General features: G+C 44.5%; 1 protein-coding gene across 1 annotated transcript in view; it reads right to left on the bottom strand.

Annotated features, from left to right (window-relative positions):
• Window positions 1–576: 576 nt before the first annotated feature.
• tfap2b (transcription factor AP-2 beta) overlaps window positions 577–24587 on the bottom strand; it is a 72119-nt gene continuing 48108 nt past the window's right edge. The window contains exon 8 of the mRNA XM_041188789.1: window positions 577–684. The gene's annotated coding sequence lies outside the window, so the exon portion shown is untranslated. The remainder of the gene's footprint in view (window positions 685–24587) is intronic.

Genomic DNA, 24587 nt, shown 5'->3' with positions numbered 1-24587 from the left:
ATCCTTCCAAACTTTGTTTATACCATTAGTTAACTATTGTGAAGTGTCTTAGATATCAAAAAAAACTAACAACTTTTCCCCAGTCCACCTGAATGGAGTTCTCAGATCATAGTTTGAAAACTTCTGATCTAGGTGAAAGCATTATGCCAACATGAAAAATGTGCAAAAGTAAAAAAGAATAGATGACGCATGAATGGAAAAATAAAAATTAACTTACTCTGAAGAAACTTATTCAATTTAAAAAAGTAATATTTATTCAAATAGCTTTTGTCCTACACCTTTTCTTTATCAAATTGCCAATTAAGTCATTGCAAGTAATATTTTGTAAAGAGGCACTTTCAGTTGTCAAAATTGCCAAACTTGTCAAATTTCCCTGACTCATGTATTTAGCAAATAATTTAAACTCATTTCAATACAGAGAAAGAACGCTCACCAGGAGCATTTGTGACAGGTATTATTAAAAATATTTTCAGAATGGTTTCTGCATTTGGAAAGGTTGCCTGCAAAACGTCACATACAAGACTATACAAATCAATTAGTGATCTTGAAGCACGAACCCCATCGTTTTTGATAAAATGAATGAAATGCTTTGCTTCATCTTCAAAAAGATTTGCCTCTATGTCCTCTCGGTGGAATTCACTTAATGTTTTCCTGCAGTGGCTTCGAGCATTTTCATCCATACTGCTGTCAAAAAACACACAAAATAACTCATCAGTTTTCTTTAGAGATTCACCTCTACTCTGCAAATGCACTGTTATTGTGTCACAAATAACACTGACAATCTCAATGATGATCTTCTTTTTCCCTTTTAAATTTATTTAATTGTCTTTAGTTTCATCGAAAAATAACCTCCTGCTTTTTTTACACTTCTCATCAGATATATCAGAGGTATCTATATTTCTTTTTAATGTTAATGTCTCTGTTTCCACCAAGCGATAGTCATCTTGAACTTCCACGACAAAACTTTTAACTGAGGCTAACAATTGTGCATCATTCGATAAATTTGTATCAACCTTTTTCAGCAGTTTGCTGACGGCATTAATTCTTTGAAGTAAATGATTCCACAAAGGAATAAAAACATCTTTTTGTACTTTTCACTTTTCTGCTAAGAATTTTGCTTCAGTTTTCACGTGTGGTTTTTCAGAATTCGATGTGGCTATGACTAATAAGGTTTTCTTTACATCAACATAGCTCATTTTCAAAGCCAAAACAGCATCTGCAAGAGCAGACCACCTGGTGTCACAAATTCTTTTGACTGTCAAATGTTTTTAAATTGCCTGCTCCAAGCATGATTGTAGATCATGATTGTAGACCGATGCGTGGAAACCAAAAAGAAAAGGTATACACGTTTTGAACGAAGTCAAAAATCTGTGTAGCTCCCTCACAAGATTCAGCTGCAGTGTTGCAGATTAAATTTAAAGAATGGCTGGAACATGATATGAATAAAGCAGAGGGGCTTGCATTGTTCAGTCTTGCCTGTAGACCTGAATATTTTCTTGCCATATTTGCGACATTATCAAAGACCTGCCCATGACAGTTTTTGATGTCCAAACCTAAATCTGCAACGATTTCTAAAACAGTTGTCTCTAGACATTCAGAAGTGTGAGATTTAAGCGAGGCAAAACAAAGAAATCACTTTACAACTTCACTATTGCTGGACACTTATCTTAAAATTAATGTTAATTGGTCTACATGACTCACATCTGGTATTGAATCGACTATTATGGAATGGTACTTGGCATCCTTTACTTCATCAATGAATTGGTTTTTGAGCCGCTCTGCCATTATAGTGATGACTTCACTGTGGGTTTGGTACATTAAAAAGCTGGTCTTCCCTGAGCCACAATACTGATAATTTTTCAAATGCTTTAAGATACTCAAGGCAGGTTAAAAAATTACCTTTTTGATTTGACAATGATGACTCATCATGTCTTCTTAGATGTAGTCCCAAAGGACACAGAAGTTTGACCATGACTACAGCATGTCTCAGCACTTTCCTCCAATAAGAACAATCCTTCTCAAACTGAGCTGATAACACAGAATTGGCTTCTTGCCTCGCCTTCATTCTTTTGTATTTTTGACCGCCAGACTCATAGTGTTGCTTCGTTATTGCTAAAAAACTGACCTTGGATTTTAGGCACATTAAAAATGTTTGAAAGAGCAGGGGTGTAGCCATGGGTGTGGACCACCCAATTAGGTGTAACGCAGTTAATCCTGCTTTTTATCAGGCTCTGTCAAAACAGGATTCTGAACCGTTCCATACTAGTGGCAATTGTTGCAGAGTGTTGAGGTGGGGGGGGGTCCTTTTGCTCAATTGGATAATTCTAATTGGTCAAGCAGACAGATTCGGATTTGCAAATGATGATTTCCCTTAGTGGCTGTTATGCTTTTGCGGAGACAGTGAAAAAAATGGTGAAGCAAAATTCTTTGCCCGTCTACTTCAAGAAAAGCATGTTTAGAGCACATTTTGCAGAAACGCAGAAAGCCTGGACCGCTTTGCGACTTGCAAGCTTATTAAATTCAGACATTTGTCGGATTTGGGGCACCCTGTCATTTGGGGGCCTCATGCCACCGCACGGTTTATTTCACGGTAAATCCGCCACTGTCTAGAGACTTCTAGATCAAGACTGATTTGAGTAGTTGGCTTTACCAGCGCCTCAGAGGCAACAACATCTCAACAACAAATATAAATATTGCCTTCAGGAAAAAGATAATTACCGTAGTTTTAAGCTGTGGGCAGACTGAAGGTTCAATCTATCTGTCATGAGGTTTCCCTATTGCTGATGTGTACAAGCCTCTCCCTTTTCCAGCCCTGGCGAGGGGTCGGTGGAGGTGGAGGTGGGGGGCTGGGGAGTGGAGAATGCCCAGAACCAAGGGATGAAGTGTGACTTTCAAACAATCACATGAGCACAGTTGTTTACCTATTGCTTGGAAACAGCCACTAAAATATCAGTCTTAAAGCAGTGAATGGTGAAAGATGGTCCAGAATGTTCTGTCACTTGGCGAGGAGGTGAAGAGGGGGTCTGAAGCGGGTACAGTGGCGCTCCCCTCCATTCCCGTTCTCAGACGATCTCACACGGCTGGTCAATTAAGCGCCAGCAGGCAGGGAGTGGCCAATCCGTCATCAGCTGGCGTTGGGAACTAAGATGGCTGCCGCATTGTCCACTGACCTTTGTGGATGTGTTGGTGCCATCTTTAAAGGGTCATCAGTGCCGGAATACTGCTTCAGGCATCCTTATACAACTGCTTCAGACTTTCTCTTCAAGATTTCCAACACTTGGCAGTGCATCCCTGCCATTGGAGAAGATCAAGAGGTCAGCATGGTAGGCATAGTGAAGGCCTGAGGAACAAGGCGCTTGTCGACATGTCCAAAGGAAGAACTGATATGGCCCTACAGTTTGGTGATGACTCTCTGAATGTTCCCCTCCAGGCGACTCAGGAAAGGCAGGTGTCCTCTTGCCCAGGGCCTGAAGGAGCAGACCTCCCAGCCTAAACAAGCAAACCTGGATAGAGGCCACAGAGGAGGTCAGCAGACTTGGGGTCACCTGGTGAACCCGGCTGTAGTGCCACAAGCAGGTCAACGACCGTTTCTGCTCTGTAACACGCCTCAGCTCACTTAAGGGTCAGCAAATGGTGTAAGGGTGTTGCTGCTGGGGAAGGAGAGTCCACCAAGTTGGTGGAAGTGGCTTAAGGCTGCATCATCCCCTCAGAAAGAAATGGATGCTGCTGGTTAAGGTGCAAGAGCCTGGCACTGATGGACCTTGCAAGGCCTAGTAATCCAGAGGCCCAGGCTAGTGTTTTGGGAGCAAGGATTCAAATCCCACCATGGTAGCTGGTGCAATTTAAATTCAATTAATAATCTGGAATTTAAAAGCTAATCTCAGCAATGATGACCATGAAACCATTTTTGATTGTCATTAAAACCCAACTGATTCACTCATGTCCTTTGGGGACAGAAATCTGCCATCCTTACCTGGTCTGGCCTACATGTGACTCCAGACTGACAGCTATATGGTTGACACTTAAATGCCCTCTGAAATGGCCTGGCAAGCCCCTCAGTTCAAGGGCAAATAGGAGTGGGTAACATTTGCTGGCCTTGCCAGCGACGCCCACATCCTGTGAAAGAATACATTTTTTAAAAGTCACTCTCGAGTGCAATGCTATGCATATGCCAGTGGCCACAGAGTCAGAAGCTAGAGTTCTGGGTGCTTAGGCATTGTGCCTGTTCTTGAGGGACAACGAACATTCCTCTCCTATCCTCACACAGGAGGGCCTAAAATGCTAAGGGAAAGGCCTGGACTGGCGGCAAGGTCCGACTTCTCACCACCCTGATACCAAAGGAAGCGAGAGCTCTTCAGCTGGCAGAGCAGCATGGCGGCCACTCCATCGCGTATGATGAGTGTGGTCACAAGGGGGCGCATGAGGTTTCATGTTGGGCCACGAGGGAAGACTCAGGTGAGCAGGTGGGATGATGTTCCTGTGCCCACCCCCCTCCCCCCAACACTGCAATGCATCGACCTGAACATCAGCCAATTCTGGAGGCTCATGTTTGGAAAGGCAAAACCCTTTGATCTTTCTGTTCTCTCACACAGGTCAAGCCATGAGCTGCTGTTTCAAGGGGAGAGCCATCAGCCTTTGAGGAGGAGGAGGGGACCTCAGAGTGTGTACTGGCACATTATTCCCCTGTATGCTCCACCAATGCAGATAGTCACCTCAGTGGTTATGCTTGACCTGTGTCAATTCAGGTTCACAAACTGATACAGGCACCACATACACACCTGACCAGCTATGGGAGGCTGGGACAGCTGAGGCCACTGACACCTGAAGGTATGTGCTCAAGCCCATACTGAACCCAGGCTGCTGACATGCTTTTGGAGTCGTATGTAGTGGCAGATGCTGCAAGTTCTGCATGAGATGTGTGAAGATCTGGAAGAGTTTCTAGAGGGTATCCATACCTTTACTCAGACAATGGAGGAGTCAATCCAGCCCATGAGTGCTGTGATCTCCCTCTAGTCTGCTTGCGTGGCCTCCTCCATTGAGAGATTGATGACACTCATGGCTAGCCACATCAAGCAGACCAGTCAGAGGGTGTCAGAGAATCACACAGACCTGCATTCCATCACCTTAACTGTGAACTCAAGGGTACAGCAGCCACTTCCTCCCTAAGAGCACTGTGGGTGTCCTTACGCTACATGGACTGCAGTGGTTCAAGAAGGCAGCTCACCACCACCCTCTCAAGGGCAAGTAGGAATGGGCAATAAATGCTGTCCCAGCCAGCGAAGCCCACATCCCATGAATGAATTAAAAAAAAGTGGAGGCACCTGGTATCTGCCCAGCTGCTTGTCCATCTCAGATGAGCAGGGAGGTACAAGTGTGCCTTGCAGGGGAGGAAGAGCTGCTGCCTTCTGTTTCTGGGAACTCCTCTAAGGCTGCTCTCAGTGTGAACAGTGGTTCCTGACCCCTCTGCTACTAACATCAGCTATTCAAGTTGTCATGATAGCTTAGGAGGTCCCTGTACCTGTGCAGGAGGCCTTTAGATTGCTGGGACCCTCCAGGCATCAGGCAGCCAGAGGTTGGTCACCAAGGTGATGTGCAGGTCATGGGGTGCAGCAAGGTCAGCAGCACGCCTCCACCATAGCTAGCAGCAAAGGGGGAGAACTACATCAGAGCACATACAAAAGAATGAAGAAGGCTCACTAGATGCACTTGAGCTTCATGGATGAATATATAGTTAAGACATTACTTCTTCGCTTATATTTGTAAGAAATGTGTGATTTGTTTTCTCCATATTTTCACCTATTTATGGAGGCCCTCTAATGGTTCACCCCAAGGGCTATTGGGAGAGACCATGGCATGTCTGGTTATCTTTTTGATCTTCCAGAAGCACCAGTTTCCAGTGAGTGAGGGAGACTGGAGGGAGTTGCAACCAAGGTTAAGGGCAGCAGTGGATGTTTGATGTGGGACCTTTATTTGGTTGAATGGATGATGTGGGAAGAGTCCGCTGAATCATGTATGTATGAGTGCTTCCCCAGCCTCCCTCGTATCTTTTTGGATGCTACGGCTGGCCATCATCCTCATCACCCTCCTCGTCTGTGGAGGCCTCATGCTCCAACAAATCCTCATTGGCCAGGGCCTCACCACTTTGCAGCACCAGGTTTTGCAGGGCATAGCAGACCACCAAGATCCAGGAGACGCTTGCTGGGGCTTTTTGAAATGCCCCACCTGAATGATCCAGGTACCTGAATCTCATCTTCAAGACCCCAATGGTCTGCTCAGTGGTGGCTCTGGTTGCCACATGGCTCACATTCCATTGCTCGTCTGCTTCCCTCCTAGGGTTCTTGATTGGTGTCAGTAGCCATTTCTTCAGTGGGATTCCCTTGTTGCCATAAGTCCGGCTTTGAAGATGCATAGGGCAAATGAAAAGCTTGGGCACCTTGGAGTGCCGAGCACTGTAGGCATCATGGCTGCTCCCAGGATAAACAGCATGCATCTGCAGGATCCACTGATGGTGATCACAGACTGGTTGCACATTGAGGGAATGAAATCCCTTCCTGTTAATGAAGGCTGCCAACTGTCCTGTGGGAGCCGTGATGGCCACATGCATGTAGTCTATCACATCTTGCAACTGCAATGGTGCCAAACCCTCTGGCTCTCTTGAACTGACTGTTCGGATCAGTTTGATACTGTATGTATTGGCTGGCCCTCCTGAAGAAGACCTTGGCCACTGCCCTGATGCAGTGATATGTGTCTGATTAGAAGATGCTTTACATGTCTCCAGTGGGCTTGGGGAATGAATGGGAGGCAGAGAAATTAAGGGCCATGGTGACCTTCACTGGCACTGGCATCAGGTGATCACCAATACCAATAGGGCTCAGCTTGTCCGTCATCATGGCACAAAAATCTGTGACAGCCTGTCAGGAGAGACGCAGTCTTTGGTGACATTGCTCTGTTCATGCTCTGTTTATCTACTGTGCCCACAAGGTACCTTTTTCTCCATGCTGTTGGCTGCTTCAGACTCCTCTGCGCCCTTCTGCCATTGCCTCATCCCAAAGTTTCCCCTACAGGTGACCATAAGGTTACTGCTGTCCAGATGCTTAAGCCTGCACCAATCTCCCTCTCTCCTTCTCTGGTTCTCCTCCTCACTGGAGAACTCACCTCCTGAGTGAACGATGCCAAGTGGGCACTGCTAGTCTGCCAGTTGCCTCATCAACACAGCCCACCAGCAGCCCCCTCTCAACAGATCCATGTGCCAGCAGCCAAATGGCACAATGTAGGCTTGACCACAAATCCCTGAAACCTTAACTTCCTGTTCTCAATGCCAATCACTCTGGCTGCAGTGCACTAGCCTTCCTGTGAAGATGAAGTAACTGATGGCACCATCGCTGAATGCAACAATGACCTCAGCACAAGGCCCCATGTCTCTTTTGACAGCCCATAGTCCCCGTGCACATTCCATAAAGTTCAAGTGGGCCTGTAAAACCACTCCTCTGCCAGTGGGTTTGTATGCGGGGGGATGACTGTGAAATATCGCGGATAGGCTTCCCACTGGGTTCCCGCTAGCCCGGATCTCACAGCGATTTTATACTCGGGTGGACGAGGCCTCAGACGTGCTATCCACCCTAGTCCCAGTTGAAGACCTTAAGTGGCCAATTATTGACTTACCTGTCAGCCACAATGGTGGGTTTTTATGCCATATTGTCTCAAGCCCTGTGCATTAGTTATGCATTCTGGGGAAACATGGCATTTCGATGATGAATGGGCTCTCATTCGCCCGCCACGCCATCACCTCACTGCTCCATCAAGCCGGGCGCCATATTTAAACTCCAGCCGTGCACACACATCTCAGTGCTTCTAGTCCACGACTGCTGCAGGGAAGAGGTTAACAAAAGGTAAAAAGACTGCAGCTGCCTGGTTTAATGACACGTCACTGGAATGCTTTTAGGATGTCGTGGAGGCTCGTCGTGATGTTCTCTACCCCCACTCTGGCTGCTGGATGGGCAGCAGCGTGACCAACCAGGCTTGGGAGGCAGTGGCAGTGGTGATCAGTGCCAATGCTGCACAGAAGAGCTTGGCCATCAAATACAGATAGAGGATAAATGATCTCATCCGTGCAGCCAGGGTACAGCAACCATCTCATCACTCTAAACTCACACACTCAAGCCCATCACACATTCACTGGTATCTCACTCACCGCCAGCTCAAGGGATATCACCACCCATTTTCACACACATACCTTCATGTCCATTTGGCCTCTTCTCCTCTGGAGACTGCCTCCTAAGCCCTCACCATCTTGAGGCCACTTGCACTGATCAACATGTGCCCCTGGGATACCCTCCTTCCCCGGTGTAGCCCTCGTCCTGCAGCCTCTTCCCTTGCCTAAGGCCAGTTCTGCCCCTTGCCAAGCAAACCAGCAGGAACTGAAAAGCCACCCACATATGGCTGATCTGGTAAGTAGAGACCTATCCATGAGCCCCCCTAAATGTGATGTGATGCTGTTTGTGAAGCCTGGCACTGATGACTGTGAGTGCTGACTGAAGCAAGGTAGGCAAACAAACTTTGAAGTCCCGAGCGAAATGCAGCCCGCTAGATGCACGTTGCTTATGTGCTGTTGTAACACGCCGACATGCGGACAATCCAGGGAGGGGGACAATTCCAGTGGGCAGCCTAATAATGATATGCAGATGTATTACAATGATGTTCCCGACATCCAATGACAGAGAACGTGGCACGCCATTAGCGTGCTGAGCAGACGATCGCAAACTGGTTTCAAGCTGTCATGAAACCGATTGCACCCGCCACCAGTGGGCACGGAAAATTCTGGCCCCTGTCTGGATGGCTGAAAACCATCTTCCCTGCCAGGTCCTGCTTTTTCAACATTCAAGTGATCAATATTCCAGGGGAGGACAAAGAAAATGTTTCAAAGACACTCTGAAGCTCTCCTTGAAGGGTGGTTCAAAATGGCGGCAACTTGTCAATCAAGCTGCATCCAGGGGCATAGTGCTGCTGCAGCACACTGGAGCACCACTCTGGCACCTTCTATTTAAAGTAGGCTTGTCCAACTCAATGTGTCCTGCCAAACCTTTTAGACACTTAACTGACTTATATTTGAAAAGTGCTGTAAAACTGTTCATCCAATCACAGGCTAGTTCCTCCTTGAATTTGCTGCTGATAGGATCACAAGTTTATGTTGCACACAAGCCTCCTCCTACCCGTCTTGATCATACTATCAGGGTAACCTTCAACTTGTCTCTTCCTCATGTGTTTATCAAGTTCCTTGAACGTATCTATACTAGAATTAGAGAATGCTTAGAGCACAGAAGGAGGCCATTCAGCACACTGTCTTTGTGTCAGTTTTTTGTAACAGTATATCAGCTAGTCCCACTCCTCTGCCTTTTCCATGTAGCCCTGTAAAATCTTCTTTTCAGATAATTATCCAGTTCCCTTCTGAAAACCGCAAATCAATTTGTCTCCACCACACGCTCAGGCAGTGCATTCCAGATCCAAACCACTTGTTGCATAAAGAAGCTTTTCCTCATGCCGCCTCTGGTTCTTTTGTTAATCACCTTAGGGTTCTCAACATTCTGTAAATGGGAACAGTTTCTCCCCATTTATTATGTCCAGGCCTTTCATGATTTTAAATGCGTCTAACAAATCGCCTCTCAACCTCACTTATACAAAGAGTACAGCTCCAGCTTCACCAATCTAACCACATAACTGAAGTCATCCTCGGAACCATCCTTGTAAATCTTTTCTGCACCCTTTCTAAAACCTTCATATCTTTCCTATTGAGGCTGAACCAATGTTTTATGAAGTTTCATAATTGACTTGCTTTTGTACTCGATGCCCCTATTTATAAAAGCAGAATTCAGTATAATTTATTAACTGCTTTCCCAACTTGCCCTGCAACCTTCAATAACTTATTCACATATACACCCAGGTCCAACTGCTCCTGCATTCCATATAATTTTGTACCCTTTATTTTATGTCACCTCCCCTGGTTCTTCTGGCCAAAACATTTCATTTCACACTTCCTTACATTACATTTCATCTGTCATGTGTTTGCCCATTCCACCAGCCTGTGTATATCCACTTGAAGTCTATCACTATCATTCTTGCAGTTCACAATACTTCCATTTTGAAACTGTGACCCGTACACTCAGGTCTAGGTTACTAATACAAGTCAAGAACAGTGGTCCCTCTATATACCATTCCCCAGTCAAAAGTAAGTAATTCATGTTTTTAATAGGCTTGAATTAAATAATTAAACTGCTGTTAATGAAATTCTAGCTATGCTAAAGACTAGTGATTCAAAATACCACACTGCTCAAAATAAAATGCTCACCGCCTACTGGCACTAATATTTTTCACTTAAAAAGCAGTTTACTGATTTTTCAGGACTCAAATCATTAATACATAGGAAAACAATGTAATAGTAGATTTAGAAATGATATAGCCAACACGTTTTCTTACAAAAACAAAAGTAGCTGGAAAAACTCAGCAGGTCTGACAGCATCTGCGGAGAGGAACACAGTTAACATTTCGAGTCCGTATGACTATTCATCAGAACTGAGGAAAGATAGAAATGAGGTGAAATATAAGCTGGTTGAGAGGGGTGGGACAGGTCGAGCAGGATTTATCCTCAGTTCTGATAAAGAATCATACAGATTCAAAACATTAACTGTATTCCTCGCCACAGATGCTGTCAGACCTGCTGAGTTTTTCCAGCTATTTTTGTTTTTGTTTCAGCTTTCCAGCATCTGCAGTATTTTGCTTTTATTTTGCTCTTACATTTTCTTACAGCTCCTCCAAATTTACCTCAAAATTTGCCACTCCAACACTGTAAGACCCCCAAAACTTACCTCTTCCAAGAATCCCAGCACTTAGACTCCAAGGAGTGCTTGCAACCTCAGTGCTGTCCACTGCAGTTTCTGGTGCTGCTGGGATGAGAGAGCTGCTGGCCAATCAGATTGGTCGACAGCATTCGAAGGTGGGACTTCCTCCTGAGTAAGGGGCGGAAGTCTCGCCTGCAGCCAATTAATGCTTGTTGGAGCATGAAATCACTGCTGGGCAGACAGAGTCGGTGGGGATATGTTCGCTGCTGACTCTTCAAATGATGGGATGTGACACCCTGCCATACTAAAAATCCTGACCTCAATCTTCAATCAGCTTAACAAGCTTTCAATGGACAGTTTTGCAGAATTGCATGGCATTCGTATTTGATTTGCCATCTGCTGCTGGTAAAATGCAGACCCAGAGTGATGACTTTGGAGGTCCTTGCTGACACCACCCCATAAGTTTTTATACCCTTGCTGGCCTTCAAGAACATCCACTAGGCACCAGAAAATGTCAGCCATTATTTCCAGTGGTGGTTGAATTGGTAAAATGGACGTAGGCTTATGGATCATCACTGAAAAAACAAAAGAGAAAACAGAAGACTTTTTTTCACATTGACATTATTAGAACACAGAATGCTTTATCACAAGTAATTATTGAAGCAGGGGCCATAACATCATTTAAAATAAAACTAGATACACATTTGGAAAAAAAATAGTTATGAGGGCCTAGAAATCAAACTGGATAATTTCCTCCACTGGGACACATAGGCCTGAGGTACTTGAATAAGGCTGGTGAACTGCCAACATATTTCAAGCGCCCCAGGCTGCTCGTTGGCAAATCAGCATTAGATTTCTAACTGCTGCATTACTGGCAGCGGCCCTTAGCTATGTCCTGGGAGGAGTTGGGCTGGTGGAGGGGGAGGTTGGGCTAAGAATTTTTTTTAACAAACTTGACCTTTTTGCTTGAAGCCTCCAATTTTCCCTTTGAAGACCATTAGTTAGACCACATATTCCCTAATACCTGTTAAGGCATGGGCTCTGAATGCTTCTCTTTCTGCTTTACCAATATGCCAAATGACACAGGCAATTGTTCACACTTGGTGCTGCTGCAACAATCCTATTCATCTGAATTCAGCCATTGGGATTTGTAGCTATTATAGGTTGGATAAATGTAGGACCATAGCTTTAAGAATATTCCTGTGCTGTAAGATCACATGATCCAATGAGTTTGCAGTGTGGGAACCTCCAGGAGAAAGTTAATCTTTAGTTATAGAGTTTGATGCACACATGTAGTTGCTGCTGCTGCCTTGTAAATAAAGTTAGTAAAATGTGTCCACCAAGAAAAGTTGCCTGGGAAATCAACTCTATAATAAACTGGTGATGAGGATAAATCAGATCTGGTACTGGCCCAGCGATTGTGAGCACCTAAGATAATTACAAAGAGAGGAAGATATATATACTCATCTGAGATGCCAAGTTTGACATAATCAATCCATTTGAGCCAGCCACAGATGACTGGGCTCAATATATAGAATGTCTTGCACTCTACTTTCATACCGACAAAATCATGGGCAAGGAAAATAGGAGAGCAATTCTCCTGAGTATTTTTGGGTGGAAGACCTACAGTTTAATTCAAAGCTTGATGACCCCCAGTACCCCAGATTCAAAGACCTTCAGTAAATTAGTAGACTTCGTTAAGGGACATTTTCAACCCAAGCCCTCAGTAACAATGCAAAGGTTTGGGTTCAATTCACAGAAGAGAGCCCCAAATGAGACCACTGCTACCTATGTGGCGAAATTAAAACAACAAACAGAATATTGTGATTTCGGTGAAACCTTGAATGACATGCTCAGAGATTGTTTAGCATGTAGCGTACAGGAGGATGCTATCCAGCGAAGATTGCTGCTGAAGTGGATCTTGATTTTAAGAAAGCGTTAGAAATAGCCCTTGCGATGGAAAGCACTGTAAGGGATTCACAAGCGATTCAAGGTGCGCAAAATGGCACCGTTCTTCTAGTTGGTTGAGGACAGTCAGCTAAAAGTGGCGTGAAAAGCCAAGACTCTGCTGCGAAGGGAGGAGCAGACCCACTAATCCACAATTTAGAAGAAACAGCTCAGCAGCAAAGTCAAAAACTAATTTTTATTGAAGTGGAAACAATCAAACTTCTAATGATTGGTGATTTAAAAAGGTGGAGTGTTATTTTTGTCACAGAAGTGGGTGCATATTGAAACATTGCAAAGTGAGATTTAAACAGGCTTCCAAGCAACAATCGAAGTCCAATGAAGTATATTGTGTAGAAGATGCAGAAGCAACCAATTCTAACATTTATTCATTATTCAACGTGACAGTTGGGAAAACAGAACCAATTATTGTCACAGTGCAAGTGAATGGTAAACCCTTAAAAATAGAAGTAGACCTAGGTGCATCTACCACTGTAATAGGAGAACATACTTTCAGATATTTAAATAAAGGTGCTCAACAATTAAATTTAGAACAAACATCTGCCAAGTTGAAACATACACAGGAGAAGAAATCCAGGTAAAAGGTATCACCAGAGTAATTGTTTATTATAGACAGTCGGCACAGCTACCAGTGATAATGGTAGAAGGTTGACGCTGAGTTGAACCAGCTAGAGAGGTTGGGAGTCATAAAAGCGGTTCAGTTCTCAGAGTGGGCAGCACCCATAGTCCCTGTCCTTAAACCAGACCAGACGATCCCGATCTGTGGGGCCTATAAACTAACAGCCAACAGAGCAGCCAAACTGGTCAAGTACCCCATTCCCAAGATTGACGACCTCACTGTCAAACTAGCAGTTGTATGCAATGTATGCAAAGCTTGACATGAGTCACGCACATCAGCAACTGGAGCTGATAATGCCTCCCAAGAATTTGTGACCATAAATACCTACAAAGGGTTATATCAATATCCATGCCTTCCCTTTGGTGTATACTCGGCCTGTGCCATTTTTCAGAGGACAATGGAGAGCATGCTACAAGTATTACCTCAAGTTGTGGTCTACCTGGACGATGTACTGATAACTGGATTCACGGAAAAGGAACACTTGGCTACTCCAGAGGAAGTCCTGAAATGACTTTTAGAAACAGAAAAGCATCTAAAGATGGAAAAGTGCACATTTCAGGAAAAATAAGTCATTTATTTGGGCCACCAGATGCCCAACGGTTACATCAAGTTGAAGAGAAGCAATCAGAGAGGCACCTGCACCTAAGAACATCTCTGAACTTAACAAAAACAGAATTACCTGGAAAAACTCAGCAGGTCTGGCAGCATTGGCGGAGAAGAACAAAGAAAAAATCTCTGAACTTAAATCACATTTAGGGATGTTAAATTATTACGGCCGATTTCTACCAAATTTATCAATGGTTCTAGCCCCTCTACATTCACGACTAAAGAAAAACCAGCATTTGGGTTTGGGAGTCACCTCAAGAAGAAGACTTCATGAAAGTAAGACAGCTCTTGCATTCTTCAAATGTGTTAGTGCATTATGGCCCTACAAAGAAATTGGTGCTAATCTGTGATGAGTCCCCCTATGGAGTGGGGAGTGGTACCATCTCACAAGGTGGACGAATGTGCAGAGAGGCCAATGGACTATGTATCCAGTACATTTACCACAGCCGAGAAAGGATATTCTCAGATTGAGAAGGAAGATCTGTCAATTATTTTTGGTGTAAAAAAAATTCCACCAATGTGTGCGTGGGTGACATTTCACGATAGTATCAGACCACAAACCAGCTTTGGGTCTGTTTAGTGAGGAATGGGTTATACCTCCCATAGCTTCTAAACGAATACAAAGATAGAACCTAATGTTGGTGACATATAAATACACCTTTGTACATAGACCAGGATTCCTATAAAAAATGCCAATGCCCTAGGTCGCCTACCTTTGCAAGAGAACAATGACCATGTTCCAATTCCCCAAGAGCTCATATTAATAATGAATTTCCCAGATTCCTGTGCCAGGCAGAGAGGAAACTAGATGAATCATGATCCAGTCCTGTCTCGAGTGAGAGACCAAGTGTTACATGGTTGGTCCCAGGAACAAGTCTCTGATGAACTGAAGCCATTTTTCAACCAAAGACACGAGATGAGCAGTCAAGATGGTTTTCTATTATGGGATGCACAAGTAGTAGTTCCTTCACAAGTAAGGGAACCACTCTTAGTAGAGTCACACAGTGCCCATCTGAGTATCTCAAGGTCGTTAAACACTGCGTGCAATGTCAACAGCTACAAAAGTTGCCGGTGGCAGCCCCATTACACCCATGCGAGTGGCCTGGATGAGATTGCACATAGATTATGTTGGTCCTTTTCTTGGAACCATGTTTCTACTGATTATAGATGCTTATCCCAAGTGGTTAAATGTTTATGAGGTAAAGTCATCAAGTCAGGTGCTACTATAGAAAAACTACACCAAAGCTTCGCCACCCATGGATTGCCAGAGGTAATCATCTCAGATAATGGTACTGCATTTACGAGCACTGAGTTTCAATGACTTGCAGCCTCAGTGGTATCAGCCATGTGAAGACTGCATTGCAACATGTCATCTAATCGTCTGGTGGAAAGAGCAGTATAAACTTTTAAAGTGGAAATGAAAAAGTTAACAGGTGAATCATCAGAAAATAGACTTGTTCATTTCCTATTTCACTACAGAGTAACGCCCCCCCCCCCCACCACCCAACACACACACACACACACACACACACTACAACAGGAGCAACAGCTGCAGAGTTACTGATGAGGTGCCATCTTCGAACAAGACTAAGCCTGAGACTTCCCAATTTGGAGGGGAAGGTGGAGAAAAGTCAAGGGAACAAAAAAGCGGCTTATGATTTGCATAGTCGTGAACAACAATTTACAGTATATGTAAAGAATTTTGGTGGAGGACCAAAGTGGTTACCTGGTAAAGTAAGCTCTGTGGCTGGACCAATGTTGTAGCACTTGCAAGTGGAGGGCCAGATCACCCATAAGTATGTGGGTCATTTAAGAAGAAAGGAGATGCCCAATAAAATGATGTTCCACGTGTAATCATTGCTGAACCTGTGGTTTCTGTTGAAGTTGCTCAGCAAGGATAGACATGCCTGATGTCTCTGTTGGAGTGGGAGACACTGAACTGCCTGTGCCTAATGAGGTACCTGATGTTAATGCAGCTCCAGAGAATGTGTTTCCTGCAAAAGAATCAGAAGTGGTGGAGCTACGACGTTCCACACGGATCAGGAAACCACCTGAAAGACTGAACTTGTAATTTCATGACCTGTGTAAATATTGTAATGTCATGAGATAAATATCCTTGTAAATACAAAATGTATAGAAAAGTTAAAGGGGGAGGAATGTAGTAATTATGGATTGGATAAACGTAGGATTGTAGCTTTAAGAATAATCCTGTGTAGTAAGATCACATGATCTCTGTAAACCAATGAGTTAGCAGTCAGGGGAACCTCTAGGACAGAGTTATTTAGTTATAGAGTTTGATGCACTCTGTAGTTGCTGCTGCTGTCTTGTAAGTTAAATACGTCCACCAAGAAAAGTCACCTGGAAAACCAACTCTATAACAGGATTGCCAAGGAAATGGTGAACAGGTTTTAGGGAGGGAATGGAATATAAAATTTGGGGAGTTTTACAACAGCTGTACAGAGCTTTGGTGGGACCACATCTAGAGTACTGTGTACAGCTTTGGTCTCCTTATTTGAAAAGGATATAATTGCATTGAAGCGGTTTAGAAAAGGTTTATTCTACCCATTCGTGGGGTGAAGGATTTATCTTATGAAGAAAGATTGAAGAGGTTGGAGTTTAGAAGAATGGGAGGTGATCTTATTGAAACATATAAGGTCCTGAGGGGACTTGATAGGGTGGATTCCAGGAGGACATTTTCTCTTAAGGGGGAAACTAGAACAAGGCTCATAATTTAAGAATAAGAGGTCTAAATTTTAAAATGGAGATGAGGTGAATTTCTTTTCTCTCAGAGCGTTATTAGTCTGCGAAATTCTCTTCACTAGAAAGCAGTAGAGGCTGGGTCACTGAATTTATTCAGGCTGAGTTAACTTTATATTTGATAGACAAGGGAATTAAGGATTATCGAGGGGCAAGCAGGGAAGTGGCATTGAGATCATAACCAGATCAGTCATAATCTTATCAAATGACAGAGCAAGCTCAAAGAACTAAATGGTCTAGTCGTGCTCTTAAGTCCTATGTTCCTATAAGTCAGGAGGAGAGTTACTTCAAGATATTCAGCCTCTGACCTGCTCTTGTAGCCACAGTATTTATATGGCTGGTCCAGTTAAGTTTCTGGTCAATGGTGACTCCCATGGATGTTGATGGTGAGATGTTCGGCGATAGTAATGCCGTTGAATATCAAGGGGAAATGATAAGATTCTGTCTTGTTCAAAATGGTCATTATTTTTATATTTTAAATGGTCATTATATTTATATTTTTTTCAGATCTTGCTGAAATCCAACACATATTGCTTCAGCATCTGAAGAGTTGTGAATGGAGCTGAATATGGTGCAATCATCAGTGAACATTCCCACTTCTGACCGCATCATGGAGATCATGGTCATTGATGAAGCAGCTGAAGATATTTGGGCCTAGCACACTGTCCCAAGGAAATCCTGTAGTGGTCTCATGGGACTGAGATGATAGGTCTCCAACAGCCACAGTCACCTTCTTTTGTGCTTAGTATGACTTCAACCAGTCGAGGTGATTCCCCCTGATTCCCATTGACTTCAACCAGTGGAGAGTTTCCCCCCTGATTCCCATTGACTTCAATTTGGCTAGGACTCCATGATGCCACACTCAGTCAAATACTGTAATGATGTCAGGGTAGTCACTCTCACCTCATCTCAAGTTCTGCTGTTTTGTTCATATTTGAACCAAGGCTGAAATGAGGTGAGGAGCCAGATAGCTCTGGTGGAACCCAAACTGAGCATCTGTGAGCAGCTTATTGCTGTATTAATGCCACTTGATATCACTGTGGATGACATCTTCTGTCATTTTTCTGATGAACAAGATTAGGCTGATGAGGTGGTAATTGGCCAGATTGGACTTGTCCTGCTTTTTGAGGACAGGACTTTTCCACATTGCCAGTAGAAGCCAGTGTTGTAGCTGTTCTGGAGTAGCTTGGTTATGGACTTGCCTCAGTACAATTGTTGGGATGTTGTTAGGACCTTTGCTGTATCCAGAGCCTTCAGCCGTTTTTTGGTATCATGTGGGGTGAACCAAATTTCTTGGCTTCTCTGATGTTGCAGACCTCAGGGTGAATCATGCACTAGGCACTTCAGGCTGAAGATGGTTGAAACTGCTTCAGCCTTAGCTTTTACATTCACGTGCTTGGCTACACCGTCATTGAGGATGGTGTTATTTGTGGTGCCTCCTCCTCCTCTGGCTAACTGTTCAGGACTGGATGTGGCAGGACTTCAGAACTTTGATCTGATCTGTTGATTTTGGGATTGCTTAGCTCTATCCATCACGTGGCTGCTTCCACTCTTTAGCATGCACCTAGTCCTGTGTTGCAGCTTCACCATGTTGGCATCACATTTTTAGGTATGCGTGGTATTGCTTCTGATATGCTCATCTGTACATCTCATTGAACTGGGATTGGTCCAGTGGTTTGGTGGTGATGGTAAATTGTGGGATATCCCAGGCCATGTTATAGATTATGGTTGAATACAATTCTGCTGCTGCTGATAGCCTACAGCACCATGGACCACTGAATACTGAGTTTTGAGTTGCAAGATCTGCTCTGAATCTATCCAATTTAGTGCAATGGTAGTGCCACATAACACAGTGCTGGGTGGCCTCAATCTGAAGATGAGGCTTCTTCCCCACAAGAGTTATGCGGTGGTCACTCCTATCAGTATGGTAGTGGATAGATGCTTATGCGACAGATTGGTGAGGATGAGATTGGTTAGGTTTTTTCCTCATGTTGGTTCTCTCACTGTCACAAGCCTAATCCAGCAGCTGTGTCCTTCAAGACTTAGCCAGCTCAGTAAACAGTGGTCATTCTTGGTAGTGGACATGGAGGTACACCACCCAGAATACACTCTGTGCCCTTGCTACCCTCACTGCTACTTCCAAGCGATGTTCAACATGGAGGTGCACAGATTCATAAGCAGACTGGGGAAAGGGTGTGCGGGGAGGAGGGTGGTAAGTGGTAATCAGCAGAAAGTTTTCTTGTGCAAGTTTGACTTAATGCTATGAGAATTCATGGCATTTGGAATCAATGTTGACCTTGCTGAAAGATGATTCTGTGAATATCACTATGTCAGCCAATGCTTTACTAGTCTTTGGTACAGTTCTCCCCATTCTGGCACAAGTCCCTAGATGTTATTGAGGAGGACTTTGACTGCTTCTTTGTCACATTAGGACCAAGGTCATTTCTGGGTGATCCATCTGGTTTTTTTCTTATGAAAACTTTTCATAACAGTTTGACACAACTAAGTGGTTTGCTAGGCCATTGCAGGGGACATTTAAGAGTCAGCCATATTGCTATGGGTCAGGAGTAGCATTTATGCTAAGTCAGATAAAGGCAGTAGTTTTCCTTCCACAAAGGACAATATAAACTTCTAATTAGTAGTTAGTAGACAGTGAAGCAGTAGAACAATCCAGAGCTTCAGGATCACCGTCACAGATACTAGAATTTTATTCCAGTTTTATTTAATTTACTGAATTTAAATTCCCCAGCTACCATGGACGTGGCTGGGTGGGGGCTGGGTGGAGCGGGGAGTGTGTTGGGGGACGGGATTTAGTCTCATGTCCTCGGATCATTAGTGCAGGTGTTGACAAGTCCTCTAGTTCAGTAACATAATAATCACTCTACTACTGTACTTAGGTCATCTAATACTAACACTCCATAGTAGCTGCCTAGAGATTCTGTTCGGACAGAATTATTGTGCACCAGATAAAATTTAACTGAACTGCGCAGCCCAATTTTGTTCCCACATAGTTTCTAAGTACAGTCCATGTACTATCTTTTCATTCACCCTTACAAAGCCACACATTAAAGTATCTCTTCCACTGGTTCAAGTTCATAAATCAAAGTCTTAATGTGAGGCTCGTCCTCGTAACTAAGAATGCAAAGCTTAAAGATAACCTTAATTGTCTTATTTTAAAACACATAATGATAATATTGAATTGCTTAACCACTGCTCTAAATGTACTGTAATCAGATTGTTTGTTCCATTGAAAATAGCTCAAGATTAGATAGCTCATTCATTAAAACGATGACTTGAAGTTTAAACTAATATCTTCAGTTAAGGTTAAATGGATGCAAAGGATATAAATCCCAAAACAAAAACAGAATTACCTGAAAAAACTCAGCAGATCTGGCAGCATCGGCAGTGAAGAAAAGAGTTGACGTTTCGAGCCCTCATGACCCTTCAACAGAACTAGGTGAATCCAAGGAAGGGGTGAAATATAAGCTAGAAGTGATAGAAGTAGATCATCAAAAGATGTCACAGACAACAGAACAAAAGAACACATAGGTGTTGAAGTTGGTGATATTATCTAAACAAATGTGCTAATTAAGAATAGATGGTAGGGCACTCAAGGTATAGCTCTAGTGGGGGTGGGGGGAGCATAAAAGATTTTAACATATTTAAAAATAATGGAAATAGGTGGGAAAAGAAAAATCTATGTAATTTATTGGAAAAAACAAAAGGAAGGGGGAAGAAACAGAAAGGGGGTGGGGATGGAGGAGGGAGCTCAAGACCTAAAGTTGTTGAATTCAATACTCAGTCCAGAAGGCTGTAAATTGCCTAGTCAGAAGATGAGGTGTTGTTCCTCCAGTTTGCGTTGGGCTTCACTGGAACAATGCAGCAAGCCAAGGACAGACATGTGGGCAAGAGAGCAGGGTGGAGTGTAAAAATGGCAAGCGACAGGGAGGTTTGGGTCATTCTTGCGGACAGACCACAGGTGTTCTGCAAAGTGGTCGCCCAGTTTACGTTTGGTCTCTCCAATGTAGAGGAGACCGCATTGGGAGCAACGAATGCAGTTGACTAAATTGGGGGAAATGCAAGTGAAATGCTGCTTCACTTGAAAGGAGTGTTTGGGCCCTTGGACGGTGAGGAGAGAGGAGATGAAGGGGCAGGTGTTACATCTTTTGCGTGGGCATGGTGTGGTGCCATAGGAGGGGCTTGAGGAGTAGGGGGTGATGGAGGAATGGACCAGGTTGTCCCGGAGGGTACGATCCCTATGGAATGCCGACAGGAGGGGTGAAGGGAAGATGTGTTTGGTGGTGGCATCATGCTGGAGTTGGCGGAAATGGCGGAGGATGATCCTTTGAACGCGGAGGCTGGTGGGGTGATAAGTGAGGACAAGGGAGACCCTATCATGTTTCTGGGAGGGAGGAGAAGGCATGAGGGCGGATGCGCGGGAGATGGGCCAGACACTGTTGAGGGCCCTGTCAACGACTGTGGGTGGAAAACCTCGATTAAGGAAGAAGGAGGACAGGTCAGAGGAACTGTTTTTGAATGTAGCATCATCAGAACAGATGCGACGGAGGTGAAGGAACTGAGAGAAAGGGATGGAGTCCTTACAGGAAGCGGGGTGTGAGGAGCAGTAATCGAGGTAGCTGTGGGAGTCGGTAGGTTTGTAATGGATATTGGTGGACAGTCTATCACCAGAGATTGAGACAGAGAGGTCAAGGAAGGGAAGGGAAGTGTCAGAGATGGACCACGTGAAAATGATGGAGGGGTGGAGATTGGAAGCAAAGTTAATAAATTTTTCCAAGTCCCGACGAGAGAATGAAGCAGCACCGAAGTAATCATCGATGTACCGGAGAAAAAGTTGTGGAAGGGGGCCGGAGTAGGACTGGAACAAGGATGTTCCACGTACCCCATAAAGAGACAGGCATAGCTAGGGCCCATGTGGGTACCCATAGCCACACCTTTTATTTGGAGGAAGTGAGAGGAGTTGAAGGAGAAATTGTTCAGTGTGAGAACAAGTTCAGCCAGACGGAGGAGAGTAGTGGTGGATGGGGATTGTTCGGGCCTCTGTTCGAGGAAGAAGCTAAGGGCCCTCAGACCATCCTGATGGGGGATGGAGGTGTAGAGGGATTGGACGTCCATGGTGAAGAGGAAGCGGTTGGGGCCAGGGAACTGGAAATTGTTGATGTGACGTAAGGTGTCAGAGGAATCACGGATGTAGGTGGGAAGGGACTGGACAAGAGGAGAGAGAAGGGAGTCAAGATAACGAGAAATGAGTTCCGTGGGGCAGGAGCAAGCTGACACGATCGGTCTACCAGGACAGTTCTGTTTGTGAATTTTGGGTAGGAGGTAGAAGCGGGCCACCCGAGGTTGGGCGACTATCAGGTTGGAAGCTGTGGGAGGAAGATCCCCAGAGGAGATGAGGTCAGTGACAGTCCTGGAAACAATAGCTTGATGTTCAGTGGTGGGGTCATGGTCCAGGGAGAGGTAGGAGGAAGTGTCTGTGAGTTGACACTCAGCCTCCGCGAGGTAGAGGTCAGTGCGCCAGACAACAACAGCATCACCCTTGTCAGCGGGTTTGATGACAATGTCAGGGTTGGACCTGAGAGAATGGAGTGCAATAAGTTCAGCGAGAGAGAGATTAGAGTGGGTGGGAGGAGCAGAGAAATTGAGACGACTAATGTCGCGCCGACAGTTCTCAATGAAAAGATCAAGAGAAGGTAAGAATCCAGAGGAAGGGGTCCAGGTGGAGGGAGAATATTGGAGGTGGGTGAAAGGGTCCATTGAATGGGGAGAGGACTCCTGCCCAAAGAAGTGAGCCCGGAGACGAAGACGGCGGAAGAAGAGTTCAGCATCATACCGAGCCCGAAATTCATTGAGGTGAGGTCGTAAGGGTATGAAACTAAGTCCTTTGCTGAGCACTGAACGTTCAGCGTCGGAGAGGGGAAGGTCAGGGGGTATAGTGAATACACGGCCGGGGCTGGGATTGGAAGATGGGGTGGGGACGGAGGGACAGGCAGGGGTGGAGGGTCCTAGATGGGTGTTGGTGTCGATGAGTTGTTGGAACTTGCGTTCCTGAGCACTTGAAAGAAAGAGAAAAAGTTTATTGTTGAGGCGCCGGATGAGACGAAGAATAAAATGAAACTGAGGGCACGCGCAGCTTTGAAAAAGAGTACGGCGGTGCTGCTGGAGGGAGAGGTCGAGTGTGTTCATATGGCGGCGCATGACACTGAGTGTGGATCTCAAAATGTGACGGGATATAAACCCCACTGTCACCACCAGCACCTGAAAAAGACCTTGATTGATTCCCACATTTCAAAAATATTTCAAAAGTTAGTTATTAAAAGATAATGTTTTATTGCCTGGACCTTGCTCCCACCCATCTGCTCCTCACATTCACTTTTTTTATTTGATTCAGTGTTGGGTGTTAAGCCAAATGTCCAATTTTTAATTACAGAAGCAAAATGTTGCAAATGCTGAAGAACTGAAATAAAAATAAAAAATGTTGAAAATACTCAGCAGGTCAGATGGCCTCTATAGAGAGAGTGAAGCAGAGTTAAAAGGCTACATTTTCTCAGCCCCATGGTGACAGCATTGGAAGTGGGAGAGTCTGGAAAATAGGAGGGTGCCATGTAAGGATGGCTCTCTGATGCATTCCTACTTCCAGAGGGCTTTCCCAGGGACAGGCTGGGAACTGGGTCAGTTATTTGTTCCAAGGAGGCAGCACCCAATAAATGCAAATAAGGCCCCACTTGAGGTTGTAACCTGTGTTTTTTTTTTAATATGCATTATTGAGCAACTATTATTTTAGATAAATGCTTGTGAATAACCCATTGAAAATTCTTATTGTGCCTTTTCAAATGAGAAAGAATTTGCATTACTTCAAGTTTTTTCAAAAAAGTAATCTCTTGGTAAAAAATAATTGAACTACGGCAGTTACTGGAACCCTGGAACAAAATCAGAAAAACACGAGGAGCTCTCAGCAACTCAGCTTCATCTGTAAAGAGAACACAAATCAATGTTTGAATTTTGAATCTCTGTTCTCTTTACAGATGTTTCCAGCATTTCCTGCTTTCATGTTAGTAATTTCTAATTGTTTTGTTCATTTATCACAATGAAGTTTCAATACTATTGCAGTCAAATTTTAAGTCCCACTTTCCTTGCTTTTACTTTAAGGTAAGGATATTCACAAATCAAATTTGATAATGCTTTGTAATTTCAGCCATCCAACCTACCACTAAGTGTTGCTTGTACAGCATGCACAATTGAATTTTTAAACAGGTGCATTTGGTCAATGTGTATATAAGACCATGGCCAGAATTTTACGCTCCCCCACTGGCAGGTTTTTAGGCCGGGGGTGGGGAGCATGAAATTGAAGGAATGGCGTTCCCTCTGGGCTCCCGCCCACCCCGACCACACAGCAATTTTATGCTGGGCCGGACAAAGCCCCAGGTGGGAAGCCCTCCCTTGCCCCAGTTGAGGTCCATAAGTGGCCAATTATTAGCCACTTAAGGGGCATTTCCCACAGAGCCTCAATATTTTGGCTGGTAGGAGGATTGACCTAGCTTGGGGGAAGCCCAAAAATCAACAGACCTAGTGTTGTTCGGGGGGGGGTGGGGTGGTGCCTCCATCAGAAGCCACCTTCTGACTGGGAGCATCTCCCCTTAAGGTCCAATGGCCTCTGAACCCCCTCACCACCACCCCCCCCGATACCTCGAATACCTCCTTCTGGCCCCCTTCATGCGCTCCCAGGCCTTCCCTACCCGCTCCACCTTAGGATCGTAGCCAATTGATGCTCATTTGAGCACAAATTGGCT

The sequence above is a fragment of the Carcharodon carcharias genome, chromosome 5, assembly GCF_017639515.1.
Source record: "Carcharodon carcharias isolate sCarCar2 chromosome 5, sCarCar2.pri, whole genome shotgun sequence".
In the NCBI taxonomy this organism is placed as follows: Eukaryota; Metazoa; Chordata; class Chondrichthyes; order Lamniformes; family Lamnidae; genus Carcharodon; species Carcharodon carcharias.
This window is presented reverse-complemented; position numbering and strand designations above follow the sequence as displayed.